At 39.2% G+C, this 13,053-nt stretch overlaps 1 long non-coding RNA gene across 1 annotated transcript in view; it reads right to left on the reverse strand.

The window, feature by feature from the left end:
* The window catches only part of LOC115837059, a 32,052-nt gene extending 26,916 nt beyond the window's left edge, over window positions 1-5,136 (reverse strand). The window contains exon 1 of the long non-coding RNA XR_004032116.1: window positions 5,002-5,136. This is a non-coding gene — a long non-coding RNA (uncharacterized LOC115837059). The remainder of the gene's footprint in view (window positions 1-5,001) is intronic.
* Window positions 5,137-13,053: the final 7,917 nt, after the last annotated feature.

Below are 13,053 nucleotides of genomic sequence, written 5' to 3' on the forward strand. Positions count from 1 at the left end.
GAAAGCTGTATTTAAATTCTCCCCCTAGTTTTAGGTAATTGTATATAGGGGTTTTAACAAGTTAGGATAAAGCAGCATATTTTAAAAATCTCCAAATTGGTTTACTCAAGAAATAAGTGTACGACTGTGATTATAATAAATGTAATGGAACTTAGGAGGGGTAGGAAATCCCCACAACATCATCCACCTACTGTCCTTCCTTGCTGTGCTTCCATGTGGATATAACGATGCGTTGATGGGTATGAATGAAACTAGGCACTCTGCGACTTATTGATTTGAACCCACACTGTTTAATAAAGCATTCATTTAACTCATTCTCTGTTATAGCTCCCTCTACTGAGGGCCATGGCTCTTCTCTGAAGGAGGGACAGGAAGCTTGTTGTCACTGTATGAAGGTGCAACTGAGTTCTTTAGCCAAAGGACAACCCCAATTCAACCTGTGTACAACAACTCTCCTGTGATGATGACTGCCTTCCTCTACTGACATGCCTCCCAAAGCTTGGAAGGTTAAATTATTCCCCCATGCCACAATGAGTGGGGTTTTTGGGGGAACATGATGGTACTAACCATCAACCTTAAGAAAATAATAACTTGTTATTACTGAGGTCCTCTGCCCTTTATGCAAATAAACCACAGCAGGCTACCATTTAGACATGCTTGTACATGTCTAAATTTACTAAACGTATGTTTAAAAAATGTATGTGGAAAGTTACAATTCTGTTATTTTCCCAAACCTATGTTCAACTCAGAAAGAGTTTGCAAAAAGAAAAATAAAAGGAAAGTCAAAAGAAAAGTAATTGAATATATTAAATTTCTTTATCACGCCTCCATACTATAAGACTATGTCTTCTTGGAACTTTGTTACGTTATCTTTTTTATTAATAAGTGCCTTTTGTTCTAATCATTTTAGGTTATAAAAATAATATATGTTCATGGTAGAACCATTGGAAAATCAGAAATATAGTTTTAAGTGTTTAATAATTCATGGTCTCTTCACTGGAATATATTCACTGTTAATATTTTGGTATATTTCTTTTATCTAGATAGATTGATGATAAATAGATTGAAAGATAGAGATGGTACTGTTTTTGATATGCACATATACATATAGTTTATTTCCACTGCCTGAGCCTTATCTCATGAACATTTTTCAGATCACTTAAGATTCCTCAATGACCTTTTATAAATGGTTTGGGATGTGTATTTTATAACTATATAGTGTTCTATTTAATGATCTGACAGTGTTAGATATTTTGATGCTTTCACTGAGATGAATGCCAGATTGCTCTTCTAAATCCTGTCCGAGTGAAAGAAGAAAGTACATCATGAACTGCATAAAAAACAGAGGGTGATTTTCTAAAGAAACAGAGGAACTTTCATCTGCCCAATGAAATTCAGAAACAAAAAAATAAAGAAAAATAAATTCTTTTCTGTAAAAAGCCCCAGAACCTTGATGCTTATCAGAGCTTTATCAAAGTGATTCGAGCCTAATGGGGACCTGTTTGTGTCTGAAATCCCTCACTACTGCACAAGGACAGGAAAGTGACAAGAGGACATATTTGTCAGATTTTCGGCTACTTCATTTTCTTAAGTCAAGCTGCAAATATCACAAATACAATTTTGCATGCAGTATTTTGGCTGTTCATGGTGGTTATCAACTGATGGGAGGACCAAAGGGAAAGAAAATTGGATACGAAATCAAGGGATGTTTTCTGAACCTTAAAGTTGGCACAGTGATATTATCTCTACTTTTGCAAATAATTTACCTTTCTTTGTTACTGTGCAAAGTCAACACCTGCTTTGAGATATATTTACTCAAAGAAAAACAGTGTCTAATTTGGTAACCAAAATACCATAAACTGAAAGGAATTAGATTAGTCCCAAGAGAAACTAGACTGGGCTATGTAGCAAGAGAAATAAAGATTTCACTTTAGTATTCTGCACAATGGAGCATAAAAGGCTTTTATAGCATGTAAACGTACATTAAAATAGTATACCTATCAAATTGAAAAAGATTAAAATGTTGCACGTGGGCAAGGATGTAGAGAATTGGAAGCTCTCACTGTTAGAAAAGGACAGAGCAGTTATATAATACCTTCCAAAACTAACAGTATATGTGTCCTCCAATGGCTCCTAGGGAAGCTTTGACCTATGTGGAGGAAACATCTGTGAGGGCAATGCTGCAACATTATTCGAGACAGAAAGATCTTTTAAACGACCCAAGATTCCACTGACAAGAAAATAGATTGATAAATTTTGGAATAATGATTCAGTGGAATACTATGTAGCAGTGAAAATAATGTGTATCAACATGGATAAACCTCAAAAATTTAATGGTGAATTACCAAAGCAAGATGATAAAAGATAGGCAAAGTATGATACCATTCACATAACAACTAGGGACACAAAACAATACTCTATATTATTTGTAGATGTCTATGGAGCATAAATACAGAAACAGCACGGGAAGATAAACATCAAATTCAAAATGTGTTTACTCCTGGATACAGAGACAGAGAGAAAGAGAAAGAGAGAGAGAGGAAGAGAATTATCTTGAAAGGTAGTACATAATTAGCGTCAACTTCAACGTTTCATTCCTTGTGAAAAATCTGAAATAACTATGAGAAAATAACTACGAGCAATAACATGTAACAAAGCTGGATGACAAGCATATGGGCACTTATTATTTCATTCTAGATAATTTTCTCTATCCTTGAGCTATTCCATTTAAAACAAACTTTTCAAGGTCACGGAGCTAAGAGACGGCAGAATTGGTATAATTTTCTTTTAGGAAGTCTTGTTTTTTGAACCTGTTTAAGGGACTTCCAGCTATTTAAAAGAGAGGAGTCATGTGAGGGCATAGTTGCAGTACGAAGTACTGACTCAGACCTCCCCGGTGCGGAGAAGCCAAAGTGCCTTGGCAAAAGTTCTGGGTTTAACACGGCCCATCTTGCTGGCTTTCCTTTGAAGATGCTGTGCCCATTGGATCAGCAGTCTCAGCTACTAAAACTTTCCCACAAGTGATCTTATTATCCTCATTCATTAAGGTGGCAAGGAACAAGATTTTCTCTAGCACTCACATGTGCATCGGGGGTCTGTCTGGATCTAGCCACAGTCGAGCATCCCCTGGTCTCCTGAGTGTGCCATGTGAACTGCTCCCCTTCATCTCTACCTTCTTAGGTTCTGCCCATTTTCTAGAGCCAGCCACACCTCTCAACCCCACGGAGGCTTTCCCAGATGCTCCAACCCTATGCAGTCGCTTCCTTTTCAGAACCGTTATAGCAGCTCATCTGCCGCTTAGCATGTGCTGTCTTTTATTTCAGGTCTTCTTAAAACCTAATAATCAATTCACTTTAAAGCTAGGAGCAGTTTTACAGAACACATAATCCAATTTCCTCTTTTTGCTAATGAGAAAATGGAAACCTAGAGATACTTGGTAAATAATAGAACCAAGACTAGACTTCACCCCTCCTTTGCCATTATCTGGGATCATTTTACTGTGATATGTGTGTGTCTGGAGAGGATGTCAGGTTCTTTCTGGACAGCAACTTCTTTGAAACTACAGCATGTGCATACTGGACCTTTAATAGCCATATGCACATGGTGACATGGTGCTTCACCAAACCACATAAAGCAGGTGGAAGAGAAATAATTTCTTGTGTAGAACAGAGTTTAAAGTTTTAAAAGAATATTAATGTAGCAGTGGCTCATGCCTGTAATCCCAGCACTTTGAGAGGCTGAGGTAGGCAGATCACGAGGTCAGGAGTTTGAGACCAGCTTGGCCAACATAGTGAAAGCTCATCTCTACTAAAAATACAAAAAATTAGCTGGGCGTGGTGACAGGCGCCTGTAATCCCAGCTATTGGGAGGCTGAGGCAGGAGAATTGCTTGAAGCCAGGAGGCGGAGGTTGCAGTGAGCCGAGATTGTGCCACTGCACTCCAGCCCAAGTGACAGTGCGAGACTCCGTCTCAAAAAAAAAAAAAAAAGTATTAATGTATTTCAAACCCTTAGGTGTATAAAGTTTCCTTTAAAAAAGGATTAGAAAGCTTCTGTTGGTCATATGAGATGTTCAGGTGTTTCTATTTTTGTTACCACAAGCAAAACAAAGTTAATCGCTCTTAACATTGTTCACTTAATTCACTGCTAAGGGTGAGCTCAGGGAGAATTTATATGGTTCTGACCATTGTAGCTTAAAGACATTTCTTTGAATTTCAGCTGAGAAACATTCTCCCATGCAGCCCTTTTACCAGTTAAGTTGAAGAAGCTTAACTTTATAGATATTGTTTTTAGTTTCATTTCAGAAAAAAAGAACATTAAGAAGTCAATTTAATAAGCAAAATTAATTACATGATTTAATTTAATTTGGCAATATGGATGGGAAAATACAGAACAAAACAAAAGCAAATGTAAGAATACATACTTGGAACTGAACCAGTAATGTTAGCAGTAATTATGCAATTAGTAGTTGTAATTACAATTAAAAAATCACCCTAAATTATCCAAGACCTATGATATGTGACATGGCACTCATCACCTTGAACAACTTCTCTGAATTCACTTTAAAACTGAATACAGTGCCCATGGCATTTTCTTCCCAACTCATCCACCTGTGACCATGTTAAGAAGAAATTCCTTAGAATAGTTCAGTCAAAGCTTACTGTGAACACTCTCACAACTTAATCAATGTTCTACATGTTCATTTCAAGGTTATTCTGAGATCTCAGGAAGGGTTTGTGAGCTTCCTGAAGTAGAAGAAGTCTCAGAGGAATTCATCCCCCTGAGCTCAGTGGAGACATTCCAGCCATGCGGGTCTCCTTCCTCCTCTCCACCCCAGCCTTCCTCCTTCTTCTTCCTCCCTCACAGCAGAGATATGACAAAAACCACCCACTTACAGTCGGTTCTCCTAATTCCACCCACAGGAGCTAAAAACCTAAAGAAAACACATTTATTTGTTTAAAAATGTAATTTACAGACAGCATTTTCATGAAAAATGTTCTCACCCTCGTTGTGCTAGTTCGCTGTATCTTTTTCTTCCAGACTTATTCTTTCCCAAATGACTACAGTTTTTGCTGGCATTTCTCTGAAAGTATACTTGAGATCTCTTTAAGAGTCAGAAAAGCTACCTGAAATTGCAGGCAGCTTCCTGTTGGGCTCACGTTTTGCAGAATCCACGCTTCGTGTGCAGAAGGTGGGCAAGGTGTTTGAAAAAACAGGAAGCACCTGTGAATGTGTGACTTTATTTCTGGAAGCAGAAGCCTCCCTCTGAGATGACTCTAGATGCTTCCTGCTGTTTCACCTATGAGCATTTTGCAAGGCCTTTCAGTACTTTGGGGGCTATGAACAGGCTTCCGAACAGCAGGATTATTTGGAAAATCTAGGACATGGTGGAAATTCACAGCTTTTCTATTTTTTTTCATGCAACTTCTTTTTTTTGTTGGGGGATATTGGTTGATATGAGTGGAAATGAAGGTAGACTTTTAATTGCAGTGGGGAAGTTAAAACCAAATGAGAATTAGAGATGTATGTAGCTTTATAGGTGATTTTGCTTTCATAAGAACATATTTGTACTCATTGATTCCTTTACTCAGTAAACAGTATTGCATGCAAGGCACTGAGATACTCCCTAGGAATCCACCGGGGACAAAACAGTGGTTGTGTAAAGTTTCAGTCCCCTGTTTCAGTCCCAAAATCACCTACAAGGAAGTGTTATATTTCAAATTTGCATTTTTATATTTGCATGCGTCTGTATGATTTCGTGATGTGTTTAATTGAAATGCCACTGAAATAAGTCTCCTCCTCTGTATGAGGTACTCTGAACTACTGTTGGTGGCCGGCTATTCCAGCTTGGGCAGCCCCTGCCTGCCTTTTCAGGTCATGCATTTGGTGACATTAGTGGTTAATTAGGTTAATCCTGTTCCTTGACTGGAGAGACCACAGCTAATTGCTGTCCTGCAAATACACTCTTGGCTGTAGATAAACTGGACTGCAGCATGTGTATGGATTATTAAAGACCTATTCCCAGTCTTTGAGGAAAAAGTTTCAACAGCTTCTGTTCTACAGTTTTCGGTAGCTTTATTTTCATATCTGAGCAAAATCTGGCACAGCGTAAAGAATACAGCTCCCTCTCTTTTTTACATGTGTGTAGCCTCAACAAGTCACGTTGTAGCCAGTTTGAAAATCTCCAAGTAAACAGTGCTGATTTATTGGTAGGCTACGCTGGAGAAAAGGCAGAGGGACTGGGGAGAAAGAAGCCTGGGTCTAAAGTTTAGCTCTGTCACTTACTTGCTATGTGAACTTGGGCAAGTCATTTAGCATTTCTCCAAGATCACCTTTTTTTCATGTGAATGGAAATAATTCTTATACTTACCCAAGCAAGTATCATGAGAACAAATTATATAAAGTTTATAGAACATTATATAATATATATCCCCAGGTTCTAGAGATGGATTAGGGTTTGAGCCAAGGGGCATGGGTTTGATCTTGGAAATGTCACCCTGGCCCTCTGTGCCCAAGACACTGCTAGCATAAAGATTGAATATGTCCTGTATTGGGCTCCTACACATTTACTGAGCACCCATATATGGCAGTCACTGAGCCAGAGACTATTGACACAGACAGAAGTGTCGGGTTCCTGTCCTCAACACAAATGGGGTTCCTCTATTTTATATCCGTTATTGGAAAAGGAGAGGGAAGATTTTCTAAGGTTAGAATGAAATTCTAAAGTAATTAACTGACTGTCAATCATTGTTAAAGGGCACTTTCCATATTGTGTTATCAAGAGCACTGGCAGGCACAGGCAGACCAAGGGCCTTGACTGGCTCTTCCACTTCTTAGATGGGTGGCTTTGGGCAAGATACTTCGTTTTGCTAAATCTCAGTGTTTTTGCAAAATGTGGGCAATAGGAGCATGTTCCTCACAGGGTTCTTGAGAAAATTAATTGAATTAATAGGAGAGAAAGAGAAAGAGGGAAAGAGAGAGAGAGAGATTTTCTGTCTCCAACATGTGCAAATTCTGTTTGCATATGTTGATATATTAGTCTGTTTTCCCACTGCTATAAACACCCAAGACTGGGTAATTTAAAAGGAAAGAGGTTTAATTGACTCACAGTTCCATATGGCTGGGGAGGACTCAGTAAATCTACAATCATGGTGAAAGGAGAAGGGGAAGCAAGCACCTTCTTCACAAGGCAGCAGGAAAGACAGAGAGAGAGTGAAGGGGGAAGAGTCCCTTATAAAACCATCAGATCTTGTGAGAACTCACTCACTATCGGGAGAACAGCATGGGGAAACCACCCCCATGATCCAATCATCTCCCACTAAGTCCCTCCCCCGACATGTGTCAGTCACTATATTAGGCATTGGAGACACAAAGATAAAAGAAAATTCTGGACTTCAGTTGAATTAGAAAGGAAAGCACAAATAAGCAAATTGATGAGTACATGATGAATGTTATAAGGAAAGCCTGGAAAAGGTCTCAAGAACAAGAGGAGAAATTTTACTGTTCTACTTGGAGGAGGTAAAGTGTTAAGAATTTATGATTAAAGGTGTTCCTAAAGTTGGACCTCAGAGGCCAAAAAAGGGTAATCAAGCTGTCCCCTTATTTATTATCCCATGGGAAACACTGACCAAACAGGAGGGATTTCAGGACATCATTTCCTAATCAATGACATCTGGGATTTTCTCAAGTTCTGTAAAAGCAGCAGTAACTCAACAACAGACAAGTGGTTGAGATGAAACAGGCATGCTTGGGTTTGACAACCTCGTGCTTTATAAACTATGAGCCAAACTATTTTTCTGATTTCTCTTGGTTTCAGGTTTCTCACATATAAAGTGAAGATAGTGGTGCCAGCCTTTCAGGTTATTGTGGGATCGAAGATAATATGCCTGACACACAGTAGGCATCCAGTATGTGTTAATGAATATTTCACCTGTAAGATAAAAGTTGTCCTGTCAGAGAATATAAAGGGTTTTCTAAAATTTGTGTTTTATTAGTTTTTTAAAATTTGTTTTGCTTGTAAAGATAAATCTCTCACCAGTGCATGTGATTTCACCTCCTCTTATCTCCTCTGGACTCTACTATGCAAACATTTCCTTTATTTTATTTTCAACCAGGCTTATGACTAATAGGTACTAGCACAGTGATCCTGCCTTTACTTCTCCTCCACCATCTCATTCCCTTCACACTTCAAAATTAGTTGGGGGTTGTTAGGGGCTGAATTGTGTCCTACCTCCTGCCCTGAAGATTTATATGTTAAAGTCTGTGTTGGTCAGGGTTCTCCAGAGAAACAGAAACAATAAGATATAGATTAAAATATAGATATATAAAAACAGCTTTATTATGAGGGCTTGGCTTGCGTGATTATGAAGGATAAGAAATCCCATCATCTGCCATCTGCAAGCTGGAGGCCCAGAAAGCTAATGGTATAGTTCCAATTCAAGCCCACAGGCCAGAGAACAAGGACAGCCAATGGTGTAAGTCCCAATTTGAGTCTGAAGGCCCAAAAACTAGGAGCACTGATGTCCAAGGGCAGGAGAAGATGGATGTCCCAGTGGATTGGATGCCCAACCACACTGAGGAGAGTGGTTTCTTCTTTGCTCAGTTTATGAATTCAAATGTTAATCTCTTCCAAAAATACCATCATGAACACAACCAGAAATAAATTTTCCAGCTACCTGGGCATCCCTTAGCTCAGCCAAGTTGACACATAAAATTAGCCGTCACAAGTTTTTAACATCTGTGCCTCTGAATGTGACCTTATTTGGAAATAGGATAATCGGATATGTAATTATGTTAAGGTCCATACTGGAGAATGGAAGCCTCCTAATCCAATATGACTGGTGTCCTTACATAAAGGGGTAATGAGGATGCAGACACACATGCAGGAAGATTGCCATGGAAAGATAAAGGCAGTGACTGGAGCGATGTGTCTATAAGCCAAAGAATGTCAAGCTGGGCCAGGCCAAGGTAGCTCATGCCTGTAATCCCAGAACTTTGGGAGGCTGAGGCAGGAGGATCACTTCCACCCATGAGTTTAAGACCAGTGAAGGGAATATAGTGAGATATCATCTGTACAAAAAAATTTAAAAATTAGCCAAGCATGTTGGTGCACACCTGTAGTTCAGCTACTCAGGAGGCTGAGGTGGGAGGATCGCTTGAACCCAGAAGGCAGGGGTTGCAGTGAGCCGAGATCATGCCACTGCACTCCTACTTAGGTGACAGAGAGTGATCCTGTCTCAAAAGAAAAAAAAAAAAGAATGACAAGATGGTCAGCAAATCATCAGAAGCTAGGAGCAAGGCATGGAACAGATTCTTATAGCCCTTAGAAGGAGTGAAACCTGTTGACACCTTGATTTCAGATATCTGGATTCCAGAACTGTGAGAGGGTACATTTCTGTTGTTTTTGCCACCAAGTTTGTGGTACTTAGTTATGGCAGCCCTAGCAACTAATACAGGGCTCCAACAGAAGCTGGATGCATGGGGATCAGGGTCTTGAAAGACTAGTAATACTCAGGCATTGAGTTAGATCAATTAGGGGACCCAATTCTCCATCCCTCCCTGTATCCATACTTTTTGCCATGTAACTGTGCCACTCCTCCCACTCGAGGTAGTAACTTTCTCTGCCTCTTGACTTAGTGACTTGCTTTGGACCATGAAATGTGAGCAGACATGACATGGCATTGGTTCCAAGCCTAGTGATAAAGGCAGTGATTAGAGTGATATATCTATAAGCCAAAGAATGCCAAGCTGGGCCAGGCCATGCTAGCTCATTCCTGTCATCCCAGCACCTTGGGAGGCCAAGGCGGGAAAATCGCTTGAGCCCATGAGTTCAAGACCAACAAAGGCAATATAATGAGACATTGTCTCTACAAAAAAAATTTAACTATTAGCTAAGTATGGTGGCACGTGCCACCTTGAGAGGCCTTGCTTTTTCCTACTTTTCCTATTGCCATAGTCAACAGAAGACAGTGCTCAATTCTGCCTATTGGTCTCAGCAAGAGCATGAGGATCTCCTGGAGCAGAGTCACCTCAGCAAAGGTGTCTCCATTAACTTTCAACTTTATGAAAAATAAATATTTACTTTTTAAAACCATTGAGATTTTGAGGTTTGTAATTCAGCAATCATTGACTAATTCAGCTACTTTCATTTTCTTAGTTTCTTCTAGTCTAGTTTTGCCTATTGAATATTATATTTTACTATTAATTGTATTTCATGTTTACCAAGAAGGCATTACAAACTATTAATTATTAAAAGACGGCATTGGGTCAGATAGAGATAAGAACTAATGTACTGAATGATCTCTTAGAGTTTCTGCCAATATCTATATATCTTGGGCTCTTAAATGTTGAATGCAATAAGAGCTTTAGCATCTTAAATTTTCAGTGTGGAAAGAAAGTTGGTTATTTGAAAAATTTTTGTAAAATACCCAAATGTGAACTCAAGTGTGCTATTTAACTTCTCTAAACCTCAGTTTCCTCATTTATGACATGAAAATAATAATATTGACTTATAAGGATTCCTGTGGGTATAAAATTTATTATCACATTAAGTGAGAATGATAGTAGATAAGCTGGGTCCAGTTTCCAAAGATGTCTTCAGGCTGTAATGGCAAGAAAGCTAAGAAGATCGGTGGTGGAGACAAAGCTATGTGTCTCCCATAGCATTTCCTCTTTCTGGAAATTCATGGAAATCTACTGTTTTAGCTAATGAAATATGTAACCCAGAGTTGGCCTTTAAAATCAGAGCAACCCTCCAGTCCTCACTTCCATAGCTCCAAGTGACCCTTGGAGCCATGGGACCTAATGGCTTGGCTATGAGATGGTCTTCAGACTCTCATCCAATGGTGGCGTGAGCAAATAAACTTTTACTAGGGTTGAGTTTTGGGGGTTTGTTTGTTGGGGCAATGTTTTAGTCCCTTTGTATTGCTATAAAGGAATATCTGAGGCTGGGTAACTTATAAAGAAAAGAGGTTTGTTTGGCTCACAGTTCTGCAGGTTGTACAAGAAGCATGGCACCAGCATCTGCTTTCTGGTGAGGGCTTCAGGCTGCTTCCACTTATGGCAGAAGGTGAAGGGGAGCCAGAGTGTGCAGAGGTCACATGGTGAGAGAAGAAGAGAGAGATGGAAGGTGTCCGGCTCTTTTTAAAAACCAGCTCTCGGAGAACCCTCTTGGGAACTAATAGAACAAGAACTCACTCATTAACAGGAGGAAGGCACAAAGCCATTCAGGAGAGATCTGCTGCCATGGCCCAAACACCTCTCATTAGGCTCCACCTCCAACATTAGAGATCGAATTTCAACATGAGGTTTGAAGAGCCAAATATCCAAACTATAGCAGGCAACACATATGGCTTTCTCTAACCAATACAAGATCTTAGACCATAATCATGGAAGACAGTTTCTGGTTAAGGGAAATGATAACTCCCTTCTACACTAAGCATTTAGATTACTGGTTTGCTTCTAAGATCCACACCTTAAGAGAGACAATTTTGTTGAAGAAGAAAAAAAACAGTATGATGAAGGAAGGAAAGATCTGCAAATCATGATATTATAAGAAAATATTGAAAACTATAACGCTCCACAAATATCCTGGAGAAAAAAATATTAGTGGAGCATTATAGTTGTCTTTAAATGGTTGAAGTTTGGGGTAGAAATTTTTTTCTATGTGGTTGCAGGTGTCAGCATTTAAGAAATAGAGTAGGATTGATTTTGGTTTGATATACAGGGGAAATTCCATTCTCTCTCTGAAAATGGCAAGGACTACTTCTTGAGAGACTATGTACCTTATTACTGGATGTGCCAAGTAATATCTTGAGAGCCACTTATAGGGGATGTTATAAGAGGAATTTATATATTAGATAAAAGGTTGAATTAAGTGGCTTCTAAGTTTCCTTCAGCCTCAAAGAAGCTTAAGAACTATCACCCTGGATATTTCAGTTTTTAAAATTCAACTTTTGCATACTTCAATTTGTTTAAATTAAGGCACACTTGTAATACAGGGCAATAAGCATATACACTTGTTCACAGCAGGATCAATTTGGATTCAGGCTGACATTGTGCTCCTCTTCTGCAATCTAATTCAAATACAGACAGCGGTGAGCCGAAAATGGAGCAGCATGTGGAGTTTCAGCTCCTCTTCGGGAATGGAGGACATGCAACCAAACAGGTGGCTTCAATTAACAGAGCAGCTGCTGCCAGGAAAAACCAGAGGGAAATCATCAAACCACCAAGGAAGCAACGACAGGTAGATGGGGTCAGTCCTGGAGTCCCCTGGAGCATCGCCAGAGAACACAGCCCCACTAGACCAGCACAACCAAGATTAATTGAAAAGAAAGGCAGTAAAGCATTGCATTCTATAGGTATATCTGTTGGTGATAAAGCTGACTTCCCTTTCAAAGCTGCAATGCAAAGTTAAAAAAAAGAAAAAAAGAAAAATAGAGAGCATGAGACTACTATTTAATGAGATGACAACAGAGATGTGCTTGAGATAATGACTTCCAAATTGTGAATGAGTCTGTAAAACCCTGAGCACAGCCCATCTGACTATGTTTAGAGTGTTCTCCGTGTGCTTTGGAGCTTTCCTGCCCCCATGCCTGCTGGAATACAAGGCTGATTCATTTGTTCGATTTATCCTTGAATACCACCTCCCTATCTTTTCAAAGTGCAACAACAAAGGGCATGTTCTCTAAAAGCAAGGCCAGGAACAAAGTCTTTTAAAAGCATTGAGAGTTGATTTTAATGGGAATGGAATGGTCAAGGAGAAAGACAAATGGGAATATATCTTTGGTTGGTAGCTGCTTTAATTTATTTCATATTAATGCAATCCCCTTCAAAGTCTCTGATCCCAGAAGCATTTCCAAAAATCATTTTTAATTAGGGCAGATTCTACACAAGCAAAGCATATGAGAAAGTGATACACTTAGGAGCTAATTCAGGCAACTCTCCCTGTCTCCTCTGAAGAGTAAGAATTCAATAATTAAGAAGCCATGACTTGTCAAAAATGGTAGTCTAGGTAAGTATCTTCTCTATTATATTGATTAATATTTTAAAATGTC

This window comes from Nomascus leucogenys, chromosome 10 (genome assembly GCF_006542625.1).
Source record: "Nomascus leucogenys isolate Asia chromosome 10, Asia_NLE_v1, whole genome shotgun sequence".
Lineage (NCBI taxonomy): Eukaryota > Metazoa > Chordata > Mammalia > Primates > Hylobatidae > Nomascus > Nomascus leucogenys.